Here is a 16,830-nt window from a genome sequence, read left to right on the forward strand (position 1 = left end):
GATATGAGCCATTTACGGGAATTGCATGTAATTATCTCAGTTTTACAGACCGTAGGGTTTAATGGCGCTCTTGGGTTTACCCACCCTTAAATTGTAAAACACATAACTGCAGATGGTAGCGTTGTGTGCCAAAAGTCGGTGATGGCTTTGTGAGATTATGCTAATCAGTACTTTGATAAAGATATGAGATGGCTTAAACGAATGAATATACCTACGCAGGGCTGTTGATTTCCAAGTGTTGCAGCAAGCTGTCCCTACCTGGCGTCTCACAATAGTTACTGGTTAGCTTCGCAAAAGATAGTGCTGCTATGGAGATGTATGCCGAGATCTGTGCTGATGGATATATTTTAATCAGTTTTACTCTTGAACTAAAATCCATTAGCGAAAGGAGGGGGAGGGGGGGGGGGGGATGGCCGGCCGCGGTGGCCGTGCGGTTCTAGGCGCTGCAGTCCGAAACCGCGGGACTGCTCCGGTCGCAGGTTCGAATCCTGCCTCGGGCATCGATGTGTGTGATGTCCTTAGGTTAGTTAGTTTTAAGTAGTTCTAAGTTCTAGGGGACTGATGACCTAAAATGTTAAGTCCCATAGTGCTCAGAGCCATTTGAACCATTTTTTGTGGGGGGGGGGGGGGGGGCTATAGCCCACTGAGGTATAATAACAAAAGAAATCAGAGGTAATGTGCAGTGTGTTTATGGCTAAAATTTCGCAACATGAGAGAGCCCCCACGAAAAATGAATGATCCTAGGACAAAGAAACTTAGTGAAACCTTTCGTAAGGACATACGGAATATAAATAACGAATAAAATTCTGAAGGAAACACATTTTAATTTACACTTAAGATGGTAACGTTCGTTAAGAACATTCCATATCTACGTTGCAAGTTACAAAGCTGCTCACTGTAACGACCTACTGCATCCAGGACATCCTGGAACCGCACTAGAGATTCCATTCCACAATTGACAGGAGCACTTTTCGAACACTGGTCCATGGAGTGTTCAGCTGTGACACAGCACAAGCACTACTTGAAGATCGCACATTGCACTCTCAACCGTGGCAACAGTAACTTAACAATTTGTGGGGCAATTGCCCGTCGGCCACACCCAGCAGCAGTTTCAAATCGCCAATTAATTCCAACTTCCTAATTATGTTCTTCAAGCCCAGAGCGGAAAAAGGGCCTCTCCATATTCCTTTATTCCGACGATATAAAAAAAATGGCTTCACCAGTACAGAGATGCTCACCTTGTGCGGATCCATGATGACTGACTGCAACTGCAATGCACAATAACGCTCGTGATTCAACAACTACTTTGCTGTACCAGTACTGGGCCCCAACAAGACATGACACTAGCACTACTAAAAACGCAAATCTTGCAGCCCATGGTCTGAACGTTATTCGTACGAAGTTTGGTACCATTGAACACCGCCCCCTAGACTGGCTCATGTATGGAAAGTTTAATTATAACCACTCTGTATTTTACATACTACACTACTGATCATTAAAATAGCTACACCAAGAAGAAATGCAAATGATAAACGGGTATTCATTGTACAAATATAATATACTAGAACTGTGACGTGCGTACTGTAACACGTTCGGTACACATACCATCAGATTATTTGACTTGTCGCTCTAATGAAGTAGGCGAGTGTCAGCAATATGTCTCGTGTTCTTATCGTGGCGTGTTTATCTTCTGCCGTTAGGTCAGACGATAGAAATGCAACTTGCACGCTTAGAGTAGCAGATTGACGGTGACCAACTCTAAACAGAACTTGATTAATTTACACACGCATTTATTAAAATAATAAAAATCATAGACATTATGTAACTTGATTCTGGATGCTGTTTGCAATTGGCAATCTGGAGTTCCTTTGGTCCTGGTACGTTAATCTTATTCTCACATATCTCTGGTACTTGACAAAGTGTCTATTCATATATCTTCATAGTTATGTACAGGAATATGGTAATCTTATTAGGCGCAGACTGAAACTTGATTGCAGACTAATGCAAACTGATACAGACTGATGCAGGCTGACTAATCGGAGGTCTCTACTCTCGTTATAATACCACGAGCGTTCAGTTATTACTGCGCGAGTGTGATCTGCGAAGACAAAAGGTTCTATGTTAGCAGCAATCTCATTGGCTGCGTTACATATTAATACGCCGATCGGCGGAAGCAGAATTTGGTTCGTCTCTAAGACAGCGCCATCTCGTAGTGCGGAGACGGACGAGCCCTGCGCCTGCGCTGTTGTGCTTAGCGGGGCGCGCTCTAGTGGGAAAGTTGGGTACGCGCTGACTACGCGGAACTATGTACACAACAAGAACTGACATGTCATTACATTTTCACGCAATTTGGGTGCATGGATCCTGAGAAATCAGTACCCCGAACAACCACCTCTGGCCGTAATAACGGCCTTGATACGCCTGGGCATTGAGTCAAACAGACCGTGGATGGTGTGTACAGGTACAGCTGCCCATGCAGCTTCAACACGATACCACAGTTCATCAAGAGTAGTGACGGGCGTATGGTGATGAGTCAGTTGCTCAGCCACCATTGACCAGACGTTTTCAATTGTTGAGAGATCTGGAGAATGTGCTGGCCAGGGCAGCAGTCGAACATTTTCTGTATCCACAAAGGTCCGTACAGGTTTCGCAGGGATCGAATGAAGGGTAGAGCCACGGGTCGTAACACATCTGAAATGTAACGTCCACTGTTCAAAGTGCCGTCAATGCGAACAAGAGGTGACCCAGACGTGTAACCAGTGGCACTCCGTACCATCACGCCGGGTGATACGCCAGAATGGCTATGACGAATATACGCTTCCAATGTGCGTTCACCGCGATGTCGCCAAACACGGATGCGACCCTCATGATGCTGTAAACAATCCGAAAAAATGACGTTTTGCCATTCGTGCACCCAGGTTCGCGTTGAGTACACCATCGCAGTCACTCCTGTCTGTAATGCAACGTCAGGGGTAACAGCAGGCATGGTCTCCGACCTGATAGAACATGCTGCAGCAAACGTCGTCGAACTGTTGGTGCAGATGGTTGTTGTCTTGCAATCGTTCCCATCTGTAGACACAGGGATCGAGACTTGGCTGCACGATCCGTTACAGCCGTGCGGATAAGATGCCTGTCATCTCAACTGCTATTGATACGAGACCGTTGGGATCCAGCACGGCGTTCCGTATTACCTACCTGAACCCACCGATTCCATATTCTGCTAACAGTCTTTTGATCTCGACCAACGCGAGCAGCAATGTCGCGATACGAAAAGCCGCAATCGCGATAGGCTACAATCCGACGTTTATCAAAGTCGGAAACGTGATGGTACGCATTTGTCCTCCTTACCGAGGCATCACAGCAACGTTTCACCAGGCAACGCCGGTCAACTGCTGTTTGTGTCTGTGAAATCGGTTGGAAACTTTGTAGGTGTCGCCACCGGTGCCAACCATGTCTGAATGCTCTGAAAAGATAATCATTTGCATATCACAGCATCTTCTTCCTGTCATTTAAATTTCGCGTCTGTAGCACGTCATCTTCATGGTGTAGGAATTTAGCGGCCAGTAGTGTAATTTGACGGTACAATTTATGCTCAGGCCCAATAGTAGGCACTTCAGCCGTAGACTGTGCGGCTGGTCCCGGTGGAGGTTCGAGTCCTCCCTCTGGCATGGGTGTGTGTGTTTGTCCTTAGGATAATTTAGATTAAGTAGTGTGTAAGCTTAGGGACTGATGACCTTAGCAGTTAAGTCCCATAAGATTTCACACACATTTTGAACAAATAGTAGGAAATTGTGTACGACCTTCTGTTAGTTTCCTTTGTGTGGGTAATTAACTGCTCATTACCCTGGTATGACTGGACTGGTGCATAAGCTCGTAGCGTTTCTCCTTAGGTTTAAGAAACACAACAAGTAAACATGACTGAGACTTAAGTCATTAACAATACATTGCCCTTCACTATTTACAACAATCTCTCAGCTCTAACTTTCCGATTACGCTGTTGTAGAAATCACGTGGTTTTGAGGCGAATAACTCGACGAGCTATGGTCGGAGTGCATTTTCATCCGGAAAGAAAGTTCCTTGAAGGTTGTTCGATAGAGAGAGGGAAAGATGAAAATCTGATCGTGCGTGATAGGGTGAATAAGTTGGGTGCTGAAAGACTTTGCAACCAGCTCCCATACAGCGATTTTGTTTGACTACCAGGATGTGAGCGGGTGTTACCGCGGAGTAATATCACTTCACGTAGTCTTCTTGGTCTTGACTGTGGACAGTGTCTCCATGACGTCTCAGTTGTTGACTGGTCACACTTCGGCGAAGCAATTCGTAGTGTACCTCTCCGTCTCTCTTCTACATCTACATCTACATTGATACTCTGCAAATCACATTTAAGTGCATGGGAGAGGGTTCATCGAACAACCTTCACAATTCTCTATTACTCCAGTCTTGTACAGCGCGCGGAAACAACGAACACCTATGTCTTATTTCGCTTATTTTATCGTGGTGATCGTTTCTCTCTATTTAGGTCGGTGTCAACAAAATATTTCCGCTTTCGGAGGAGAAAGTTGGTGATTGGAATTTCGTGAGAAGATTCCGTTGCAACGGAAATCGCCTTTCTTTTAATGAAGTCCAGCACAAAACTTGTATCATTTCCGTGACACACTCTCCCATATTTCTCGATAATGCAAAACGTACTACCCTTCTTTGAACTTTTTCGATGTACACCGTCAGTCCTATCTGGTAAGAATCCCACACCGCGCAGCAGTATTCTAAAAGAGGACGGGCAAACGTAATATAGGCAGTCTCCTTAGTAGATCTGTTACATTTTCTACGCGTCCTGGCAATAATACGGACTTTTTGATTAGCCTTCCCCAAAACATTTTCTACGAGTTCCTTCCAGTTTAAGTACTTCGTAATTGTAATTCCTAGGTATTCGGTTGAATTTACGGCCTTTAGGTTGGACTGATTTATCGTGTAACCGAACCTTAAAGAATTCCTTTTAGCTCTCACGTGGATGATCTCACATTTTTATTTATTTATGGTCAAGTGCCAATTTTTCCACCATGGAGATATCTTTTCTAAATCGTTTTGCAATATGTTTTGATATTCTGATGAGTTTATTAGTCGACAAACGATAGCGTCATTTGCAAACAACCTAAGACGGCAGCTCAGATTGTCTCCCAAATAGTTTATATCGATCAGGGTCAGCAAAGTGCCTATAAGACTACCTTGAGAAACGCCAGAAATCACTTCTGTTTTATTCGATGCCTCTCCGTCAGTTACTTCGAACTGTGGCCTCTGACAGGAAATCACAAATCCTGTCATATAACTGACACGATATTTCACATGCACGTAGTTCCACTACAAGCCGCTTGTATGGTACAGTGTCAAAAGCCTTCCGGAAATCAAGAAATACGGAATCGATATGCAATTCCTTGGCATTAGCACTCAACACTTCATGCGAATAAAGAGCTAGTTGTGTTTCACAAGAACGATGTTTTCTAAACACATGTTGACTGTTTGTCAATAGACCGTTTTCTTCGAGGTAGTTCATAATGTTTGAACACAATATATGTTCAAAATCCTGCTGCATATCGACGTTAATGATATAGGCCTGTAATTAAGTGGATTACTCTTACTACCTTTCTTGAATATTGGTGTGACCTGTGCAATCTTCCAGTCAATGGGTACGGATCTTTCGACGAGCGAACGGTTTTATGTGATTAAGTACGTAGCTAATGCATCACCATACTCTGAAAGGAACCTAATTGGCATACAGTCTGAACCAGAAGACTTCCTTTTATTAAGTGATTTAAGTTGCTTCACTACTCCGAGGATATTTACTTCTACGTTACTCATGTTGGCAGCTGTTCTCGATTCGAATTCTGGAATATTTACTTCGTCTTCTTTTGTGAAGGCATATCGGAAGACTGAGTTCAGTAACCCTGCTTTGGCAGCACTGTCTTCGGCCGTCTCTCTATTGTTATCGTGCAGAGAAGGCATTGATTGTTTCTTGCCGCTAACATACTTCACACAAGACCAGAATCTCTTTTGATTTTCTGCCCGGTTTTGAGACAAAGTTTCGTTGTGGAAATTGTTATAAGCATCTCGCATTGAAGTCAGAGCTAAATTTCGAGCTTCTTAAAACATCGCCAATCTTGGGGATTTTGTGTCTGTTTAAATTTGGCATGTTTGTTTCGTTCTTTCTGCAATAGTGTTCTGACCCGTTTTGTGTACCAAGGTGGAACTGCTCTGTCGTTTGTTAATTTATTTGGTATAAATCTCGGAATTGCTGCCTATACTATTTCTTTGAATTCAAGCTATATCTGGTCTACACTTATATTATTAATTTGGAAGGAGTGAAGACTGTCTCTCAGGAAGGCGTCGAGAGAATTTTTGTTTGTTTTTGGATGATTTGGGGGTTACAATATTCAGTCTCGCTACGACAACCCTGTGTTCACTAATAGCTGTATCTGTTTTGATGCTCGTTATTAGCTCAGGATTATTTGTTGCTAAGAGGTCAAGTGTGTTTTCAAAACCGTTTACTATTCGCGTGGACTCATGAAGTAACTGCTCGAAATAATAGTCAGAAAATGCGTTTAGCACAATTTCGGATGATGTTTTAAGCGTACCTCCTGAATTAAACCTGTATTTTCGCCAACACATCGAGGGTAGATCACATAGCTAATGAGGAGGTATTGAATAGAATTGGGGAGAAGAGGAGATTGTGGCACAACTTGACTAGAAGAAGGGACCGGTTGGTAGGACATGTTCTGAGGCATCAAGGGATCACAACTTTAGCATTGGAGGGCAGCGTAGAGGGTAAAAATCGTAGAGGGTGACCAAGAGATGAATACACTAAGCAGATTCTGAAGGATGTAGGTTGCAGTAGGTACTGGGAGATGAAGAAACTTGCACAGGATAGGGTAGCATGGAGAGCTTCATCAAACCACTCTCAGGACTGAAGACCACAACAACAACAACAACAGCGAGGGTAAATTAAGGTCACCAACTATAAACATGTGACTCAGGTACATGTTTGAAACCAAACTCAAGTTTTCTTTGAACCTTTCACCAAATGTTTCTGGCTGCCTCCATTGCTTTCATCCTTCTATTCAACTGAAGAACATATCTCCTCGCGGAGTGTTGCGCGGCCTAAGGTGCCATGTCACGGATTGGGCGGCCCCTCCCACCGGAGGTTAGTGTCCTCCCGCGGGCATGGGTGTGTGTTGCTCTTAGCATAAGTTAAAAGCTACTTTAAGTAACGGGTAATTCTATGACCGATGACCTCAGTAGTTTGGTCCCTTAGGAATTCACACACACTTGAACATTTGAAGAACATGTCCGATATGTCCTCTCGGCGCTCTAATTTTTAGCACCCGCAGCTCCAGTCACCATCACTAAACGACAAAATCACAATTTGTAAACTCAGATATCAACAGTGAACTACAGATAAATATGGCAATCGTTAAATAAATCTATAGCAAGCGGAATACCTAAACTCAAAGCAAAAACTATATGAACTTCTGCACCAACATAATACTTCGACGGACTGCACTAGGTTGGCGGGTTGTAGTGATTTAATGACATATAGTTGGCACATTACTGTTACCTAACGATTTCTCTGAAGGATTAACCGCTCACAGTAAACCAGACACAGATAGTGTAGATCAAAGGCATCGGTTCGATCCTACCTGCGGATTCGAAAGCAGTAGTTTGTCTGTGGATCTTCCAGAGCTGCAAGCTGAGTGAGTGTAACAACACAACTTACAAGCATAAACACATGACTCCTGATAAAACTGCACACTTCGTTAATGTTTTTCAGTGCACAGAAACCCGATGAGTCCGATGTGAAACAGAGGAATTATTAGGGCATACATTTTAACGTACTGTGAGTTTTTCTGCGTACTGTAACGTAATTTGCTGTCGCGGCAGTGACTTCCATGGCACACGAGTCCGACAGAGGCACATACTTCACGACGGCAGTCGCTCGACCACCTCTAATCTCTAACACTATCCGTCTGCAGGTAAGCTATTGTTCCACCACGAAAACCGTTGACCTTAATTCAGCGTTTGGCTTCAGTGACTGTTGTATTGACAACTCTCAGGTGTCCAACGCAAATTCGTGCCGTAAGAACGCTACTGCCAAAGGTACAACAGAAGTATTTGTCTCTGTTACGATTGCTAGTCAGCACGAAGTCAGACCGACAAACCACGCTGAGACTGACGAAGTCTGTCTCCTGTGACGTGTTGGAACTTAAAGGTTTGCTCTCATTTATTGTCCCAAGAAGCGGCTATTGTACAGACATAACGTCATTTGACCGTCCCACAGACACTCGTATGGCGTTCCTGGCGGTGAGAAAGAACAAAACGAATTGTAAATAAATAGATCGCTACTTCTGGATGGAATCCCATTTTTGTTTTACAGACAGTTCTCTTCAACATTGGCCCCTTAATTGCCTTGCATTTATCGCGAGGTTCCAAACTACCGGAAGAACGTGAAGGTGACGCCTGTATACAAGGTGGTAAGAAACGGTCCGGAAAACTTGAAAGGTTCTTGCAGGGTCGGTTGTTCTGAGAAGTAATTGTTAAAAAAAAAACGTTACGTTACTCCTTTTCCGAGTTAATCAGCATTGAAGTTCGCCTGTCAGACCACTGCTTGCGCAAATTCAATTGCCCGCCAGAGACAGGGTCACCAAACGTGTTCTCCGTTTGATTTCCTAAAACCGAACAAGAGAGCGATACAAAAATTATGATCAACAAAATATGCAACTGTTAACGAAGTTCCGAACATAGATTCCAGGATATATGAGTGGCTCGAAGACTTCGCAAGTAATAGAATCCAGTACGCTGTCCTGGACGGCGAGTATTCATTAGAGAGAAGGGTATCGTCATGAGTGCCCCAGGGCAGCAAGGCAGGACCATCCACGTTCTCCGTACACATAAACGATCCTACAGACAAGGGGAGCAACAATCTGCGGATGTTTGCTGCTAACGCTATAGTGAACTGGGATATGTTGTCGATTTTATGCGATGGATAACTGCTCTGAATGGAGAGGAAGGAAAGCAGTCCCATAATGATATGCTGCTGACACGGCCATGTCGATTAAATGTCTGGGTGTAACGTTACAAAGGTACATGAAATTGATCGAGCACATAAGGTAGATTTGATGGGAGAATTCTAGGAAAGAAGACCGCTTACTGAAGAGTTGCCCGAGTGTTTAGGTTCCCCACCAGATAGGATGAAAGGAAAACATCGAAGCACAGCAGAGTCGTGCTGCTAAGGTTTGTTACCGTTAGATTGATTAAACAAGCGGGTATTACAGAGGTGGTTTGTGAACGCAAATTGGAAACCGTGGAGGAGATAAGGCGTTCCTTTCGCGAATAAAATTGACAAAATTTAGTGGGGCTGACTACACGACTATTCCACCGCCGAAAACGTACAGTGGATGGGCAAAAATATGGAGAGAACCGCACGAAATACATGCTTCAACATAAATGCAGAAGCGAGCGAATTATGAAGTGTCCTTTTATTTCAGTTTAGTGGCATCTCGATAGTTTAGTGTCAGTTATGACGATATGCTCGTGAGGACAACAAAACATAACAGCCAGTCGCCGTCAGAGCAATTGTGAATGCATTATATCGGAGGTACGTGAATTCGAACGGGCAAATTGTTGTTGCTCGTATGGTGGGTGCTTCGGTAACCAAGTAGCAGAAGTATTTGTTGTCTCAAGAGAGAATCTGTCAACGATTTGTAACGCATACTGTGGAAGCAGAAATGATTCGTGTGCTAACTCAGAAACAGGACGAAATTGTGGGCTGAAAGATCGTAACAGACACTCATTGAAGAGGACTGAAAAGAAAAGAGAAGACATTAGCTGCAAATGCGCTGCAGTACTGAATGTCGAATCCTGTCAGCAGCACCAAAAAAACTGTACAGGAGCTCTCCATAGGCAGGTTATCGCATGGCGAATTAAAATACCAAAACCACACATTACTGTCGCAAGTTCATTTAACAGAAAAACGTGCTACTGAAGCCATTAAACCTGTAATATAGAGCAATGGAGAAAAGTCATTTGGCACTTGTTTTGTTGATACTTTTCACACTGTTTCCAGCTTATGGCCGAGTTTACGTCTGGCGAAAGCCGCCCCAAGCGTACGATGCTGATTGCTTCCTGCCAAGAGTGAAACATGGCTAGGGTTCAGTGATGTTTTGGGCTAACATATCGTGATATTCCTTGAGCCCCATGGTTACTCTGCGACGTACGATTATGCGACCATTTTGGCTGATCATTTTGATATGATGCTACGTTCCAAGACGACATGGCCTTGTTCCCTCAACTCACATCGTCCACCATTGGTTTTGTGCGTACGAGGATCGGTTGTGGCAACTCCCCTTGACATTACGGTAACAAGATCTCAGTATTATTGTACCTTTATTGTCTGATTTGGAGAGAATGGTGCGCGATGTCTATCCACGTTCGTCATCGTTACCTGAACTTTCCGCCGTTTTGCAAGGAAAATGGTATAATATGCCTTTGAAAACTTTACAGGGCCTGCATTTATCCATTCCCAGATGACTGGAAGCTGCATTGACTACCAACCGTTTTAAACATGGTAATTTGTTATGTTTCCGTTGTATCCATTTCTTGTACTCCCTCTTGTATATTTCGCGTAAGAACACGAAGAAACGAAAAACTAAGGCTCGCACAGGGGTCTATAGATAGCCGTTTTTCCTTCGCTTCATTTTCGAGTGGAACAGGAAATGACAAGTAGTCGTGCAAGTTACCTTCCGCATTGCACCGTAAGGTGGTTTCCGGTACGTGTATGCACATGTGGATGAAATCCTTCCCAAAACGGGACCAAGAACCTTTTCGTTCCTCTGTCATCTTTCTCTCTGTCGTCAATGATAGTTTTAAGAACTACACATGACGTTGCCCCAGCTTGTCAGTCTAACGTCATGCTTACAAATCGAAATATTCGTATCACTACAAAACATCAGACGGCTTCTGATACAAAGATCATCATTTATTCTATAGTATATCAGACGATGTGGCTGCCGGAGGTTACAGCCCTGGATTCATTAAAACCAGCCGTATTTTACTGTTTTCGCGGATGCATGCATGAAGAACGTTTTTCCGCGTGCAGCGGTACGAGGTAGACATCTTAAGAGAAAGCGTGACATCATTTTCGATTCAGTGACTTTTCCAACGAAGAACGTTTCGTGGATCCCCTTAGCAGGCTGGCAACGAGACGTGGTGCTTCTTCCTCGTCGTGAACCCTCAAGTCTATTTCAAACTGAACATCAGCGCCCCAGCATCACTTCGCGCCCGGCACTTCGGAGAAGTGACATGTAATTAGATGCCAATTAGGGACGAACGCGCCGCGTAGTCAGATGACTGAACGCCGCGACGCATGTAACCTGATGCAATGCTGTCACACGTGACGTAGGCGACAGAACTTGTAACACGCGGAAAAGCGAGTTGCGTACCCGGCAGTAGCGAGAACTAAGGTGGTCGCGTCACCCGGTACAGACATCCCTAGTTAAAGTAGTGAGTCTTGCTACCAGACAGCGAAAACCCGCTGTCAATAACACTACATTTATTGGCAATGAGGAGAACGCAGCGAGAGTGGAGACGGAAATGGTGATGAACCTGTAAGCATAATGTTGAAGCTCGGCAAATGAGCTGTGTGCTAATTACGGCAGGAGAGACGCGATGCTGAAGTTGGTGGCGCAGAGTGTATATACCCCAAAGAAGAAGCAACAGCGAAGTGCACACGACAAATATGGTTTGACAGTTTGGATGATTGTGTTCATTTCTGCGATATTATGAACACTAAGTGCCAACTCCGCTAGTACACCTCTGCTTATGCTGTACAAAAGTGGAAGCGAGCAAAGAAATTTTGATAAGAGTAGGTCGCAGGGCGGTGATGGGGGGGATCAGAGAGCAGTCTAAAATTATGACCCTAACACCATTCATCCTAGTGGGTTTTCATTTAAAATAAGTCGATGAGATGAATATACTTGTTATGTTTCATTAAAATACCTGCACCCTGCTAAATAGGCAGATAGTGTAAAGGGTAAAGATGTATACTCATACACTGGGGTTATGGGTTCGATCTTACCATAAAATCATTATTTTTTCATCTTTTCTTTTGTCCTTCACTTTGGATGACCGCTTACAACCGCCTTCATAGCGTTGGTTACAAAATGGATAACTAAGACATAGAATACAACTAATTTTATATCAGCTTCCAGCACACACATGTAAATATATTTATTGTGTTACAATTTATAATTGTTAGAGCGACATTTGTCATTGAAACGTGCATAAAGTAAATTGTTTCAGCCACCAATTTTGTGTGAGGAACATCCTGCCATGGCAGCATTTAATTTTAAATAACTTTAAGGGAAATGAAGTCATAACATTCTGCAGTACTGGTTTATGGTATTGTTACGCCAAAGAGCAGAAAGGGGACGAAACTATATTTTTCTTAAATTCTCACTAGTGCAGCTACAGGGGCTGCCAGGCAGAGGTGGTGCCATAGTTATGCAGAAGAAATAAATCATGAACGAATGCGAGCACACATTGATACATCGGCCCAAATCGCCAACCACAATTTCCACATTTAACAAAATGTCAGCTGAAGGAGAGGGATAGAGATGTGTTTATTTGCTCTTGTGAAGTGCTGCAACAAGCATTATCTCAGATGCATTAACACATTTAGGAGACCTGATATTGGAGATAAGAACCTCTAATAAATTTTTAAGAGAATGCACCAGAATGAGGACCCTTGACAACTGGTAAAGAAACAGATCACATTCAGTTATAACGAACAGAACCTCACATCTTTAGTTCACTCCAGTCTCCATAAATTCACCACTTCTCCAGCTCTGAACTCAGTTGGTCATCAGGACTGATGGCATTCGTATTGATACCACTCGATTTGTTGATTATTGTTATGGTGTAGTGACATCTGTTTGTTAGATGTTTCAGCACTTTTCATGAAACATTTGCCCTTCCTCAGATGGCAACATCCAAGTAATCACAAGATGCCACTCATTGCACTTCAAATTGCTCTCAACCTACCACGTAACTGGTAGGGTGACTGAAGGTCTTCCCAAACCATTACATCTCACATTGTTTGCCAAGCTAACACGATCTTCACTGACTGGCGAGAGGGCCATAATGTGGCTCTGTTCTTGATCATTGCTGTAGGACTTCCAGATGCCAGGGCCATGATGGGTAATTGCAAGTCATTTTCATCTTCCTCGGTAGGACACACTGTGGACACACTCTCATGCTATGGCTTTTCCTGCCAGATGGCCAGGCAAATCTACAAGATTTGAGTCATACTGCTGAAGAAGCAGCTTTGGCGACCACCCAAGTCAAACTGACAATGTGAGTCATAGAAATAGCACCATATCACTAGCACTAGTTGTGAGCTGCGAATGACGAGAAGACACTAAACTGTAAACTTGAACCAATAAACATAGCCGCAGGGTCCGAGGTGCTTCGTCACAACTCGCACAGCTCCTCCAGTCGGAGGTTCGAGTCCCCCCTGGGGTATGGGTGGGTGTGCGTCCTTACCGTAAGGTAGTTTAAGTTACATTAAGTAGTGCGTAAGCTTAGGGACCAATGACCTCAGCAGTTTCGTCCCATATGATCTTACCACTAATTTCCAAATTTCCAATAAACGTAAGCACACTAACCATGTGTTATTTGCCTCAAAAGATGTTCTACAAATCCACATTACTGTCCTTAAAATGTGGAGATGTCTGCGGTAGTGTTCTAATTTTGAACCATAAACAGCATCTGACCAAAACACAGTGGTCTTCACCCTCATTTCCATATATATACACGACTCATTTCTGCACCTGTGCCGCTGAAGTAACTCCTACTGCAGCAAACCACGATAGTGTGCAGAAAACTAACTTCCACCTGAATAGGCCATGAAGGCCCAATGGTACCGACCGGCAGCCGTATCATCCTAGCCCACAGGCGTCTCTGGATCCGGACAAGGAGGGGCATGTGGTCAGCACACCGCTCTCATGGGCGTATGTCAGTTTACGAGACCGGAGATGCTACTTCTCAAAAAAAGTAGCTGTTCAGTTTGCTAGTATGCAGGCTTACATAAAAATAAAAATTATATGTGGCTACCTTCGACGGTATGATTTACAAAACTGCTATCTGACGCTACACACACCAAAATATCTCACTGTTGTTAATACAGTTACTATTATAGCTGATCTGATGTCGTCTAGTTACTGAGGACGAAGCTTTTGGTAAGCGCCCACCAATGAAAAAGTCTTTAGTGTGAGACAGTTGTCACCATGAAATTTTTGACGATATACAGTATATCGAAGTCTTCTTAATATGGATGGTTTCTTCCATGAACATTTTGTGCTTTGTAACTTAACTGCTTCTCATACTTGTCATCTCCCTGACAGATTGTGAAGGTGGATTAAGGCTGACAAAAGTTAAATTGTATGATCCTCATCCTGACTTGTGTCTCCTACTTGTGAGATAAATGGTTCTTTCTTTGAAATCTGATATTAAATTGTGCCTGAAGGAATGAGTTATTATGTACAAAAGAAATCTGAAATTAAATTATATTTTTACAAAAATGTGAATCATAAGAATTAAAGTGGCCATTGGTTTATTTAGTCGAAAATGTTGATTATACATCATTAATCTGTGAGTAAATTTAGGTAAAATGATATCGTTGGCTTATTACCGTGAAAGGAAAAGTGACCATCTATTTTCATTGGTAGTGGTAAGCATGGCATTGGCGTACAGACATGTTGTGTGACAGCTCTACACTTTTACAAAATGACCACAGTTACGAAGCCTCATCCCTAAGTCTCAGCATAAACGCAACAGTCCTGCCATCAGGCGAAGTATTCAGTTCGCTTTGCCGGGATATAATTAACTATCGGCACGAAATTCTCCCTCCTCGAGAGAGTTATACAGAATATGGAAGATATATGTGCCTATTTATTAATCTAATAATGGTATCGTTCTTTTGTTTGTGACAAAATGGCTGTGAGCACTATGGGACTTAACATCTATGGTCATCAGTCCCCTAGAACTTAGAACTAATTAAACCTAACTAACCTAAGGACAGCACACAACACCCAGTCATCACGAGGCAGAGAAAATCCCTGACCCCGCCGGGAATCCAATCCGGGAACCCGGGCGCGGGAAGCGAGAACGCTACCACACGACCACGAGCTGCGGACTTGTTTGTGGCATTACTGGTGTTCATTGTCTTTAAGGGTTAAATTACGTATCTGGAATTGCCGTACCAGCAGGTACGAGATACGAAGAACGTTCAATTACTAATGCAACGTTTGTTTGTTTTTTCTCGACAAATTTCGATAGAAGAATGCGGAAAGTTTTGTGGGACATCGTGGAATATTTCGGCATCTGCCACTATAGTTTCATTAAGTTCCAACCTGTGGCAATGCTACAAGTAGCCTTCAAAATGGCCTCTGGAACGGTGGTGCATTCCAACCTGTCATTGAGTTTTGGAGGAAAATAAAAGCATCGTGGATTTTGATAGGCTCTTGCAGAATGTGTACAGAGACCTGGCAGTGAACAAAAGTACGGTGAGTCTGTCATCATCGCAACAAGCTCGCACAAACCTATCCGATCTCCCGTGTGCTCGCCGGCTGCACACAGTTGTGACTCCTGGGGTGTTGGAAAGTGGGGACACTCTCACCCGAGGTGATCGGCGGATCACGATCAGATACGTCGCTGCACAACTGGATTCCTCTGTTGGTAGCGCTGACACACTCACACATCAGTTGTGGTACTGCCCCGTTCCTCGCCGCCTAACCGCCGATTATAAAGAGCAGCGAAGAACCATCTGCATGGAATTGATTGCAAGTTAGGACATTGATAGCGACAGTATTTGTTGGATATGTTCACAGGTGATGAACCATGGGTTCATCACCTCGAATTGGAAACAAAACAGCAGTCCAAGGAGTGGCACCACACGACGGCTCTTCGAAGGCCGCACCCTCAACTGTTAAAGATATGGCGACGGCTTTCTGGAATTTTGGATGTGTCATTCTATTTGATGTCCTCCCTCGTGGTGCAACGATAAGTACTGACGTATATTGTGCCACCATCAAGAAAGTGAAGAAACGACTTGAGCCTGTTTGTCGGCACAGAAATACAATCGAACTACTTCTTCTCCATGACAACGCCAGGACTCATGCAGGACCGCGCACCCAAGAGGAGCTCGCCAAACTTCATCGGACTGTTATTCCTCATCCACCCTACGATTCGAATCCCGCACCTTTCGACTTCCATGTGAGGGATGCACTCCACGGGAAGCAGGACGTGAGTGATGGGGAGGTTACTAATGAAGCAAGATCTTAGCTCCGAGATCGGATAGTAGATTGGTATCATGGAGGCCCTCTAGTAAGGTGGCGTGATGCCGTCATACTGAACGGATATCACGTTGAAAAATAGTCTTTTGTAGCCAGAATAGTGGAGAATAACATGATTTACTGGAAACCTGAATAATGCTAAAAAGCTTTGAGAGAAAAAAATATGTTGCATTACTTATCGCAAGCTCCTCCTACATTACAATTCTTTATCTGTTAGAAATTCGGGGTCTTTACTAATTTTGAAGGAACTGGCACACGATCATTGTGAAATATCATCATTCTAATTTTCATCAAACAGTTCCATATTAAAACTGGAAGTAATAGCCCACACACCAAACCAACATTACTATACGATGGCCAGCGGGTCCCGGAATATTTAGTAATTTGCGCTAAATTTTATTTCAAACTTCATTTTCCATTGAGCTTCTCGTGT

General features: G+C 43.5%; 1 protein-coding gene across 1 annotated transcript in view; it reads right to left on the minus strand.

Moving 5' to 3' along the window:
• The window catches only part of LOC126481098 (uncharacterized), a 1,059,355-nt gene that overhangs the window by 849,849 nt on the left and 192,676 nt on the right, over positions 1–16,830 (minus strand). The window lies entirely within an intron of this gene.

This window comes from Schistocerca serialis, chromosome 5 (assembly GCF_023864345.2).
Source record: "Schistocerca serialis cubense isolate TAMUIC-IGC-003099 chromosome 5, iqSchSeri2.2, whole genome shotgun sequence".
In the NCBI taxonomy this organism is placed as follows: Eukaryota; Metazoa; Arthropoda; class Insecta; order Orthoptera; family Acrididae; genus Schistocerca; species Schistocerca serialis.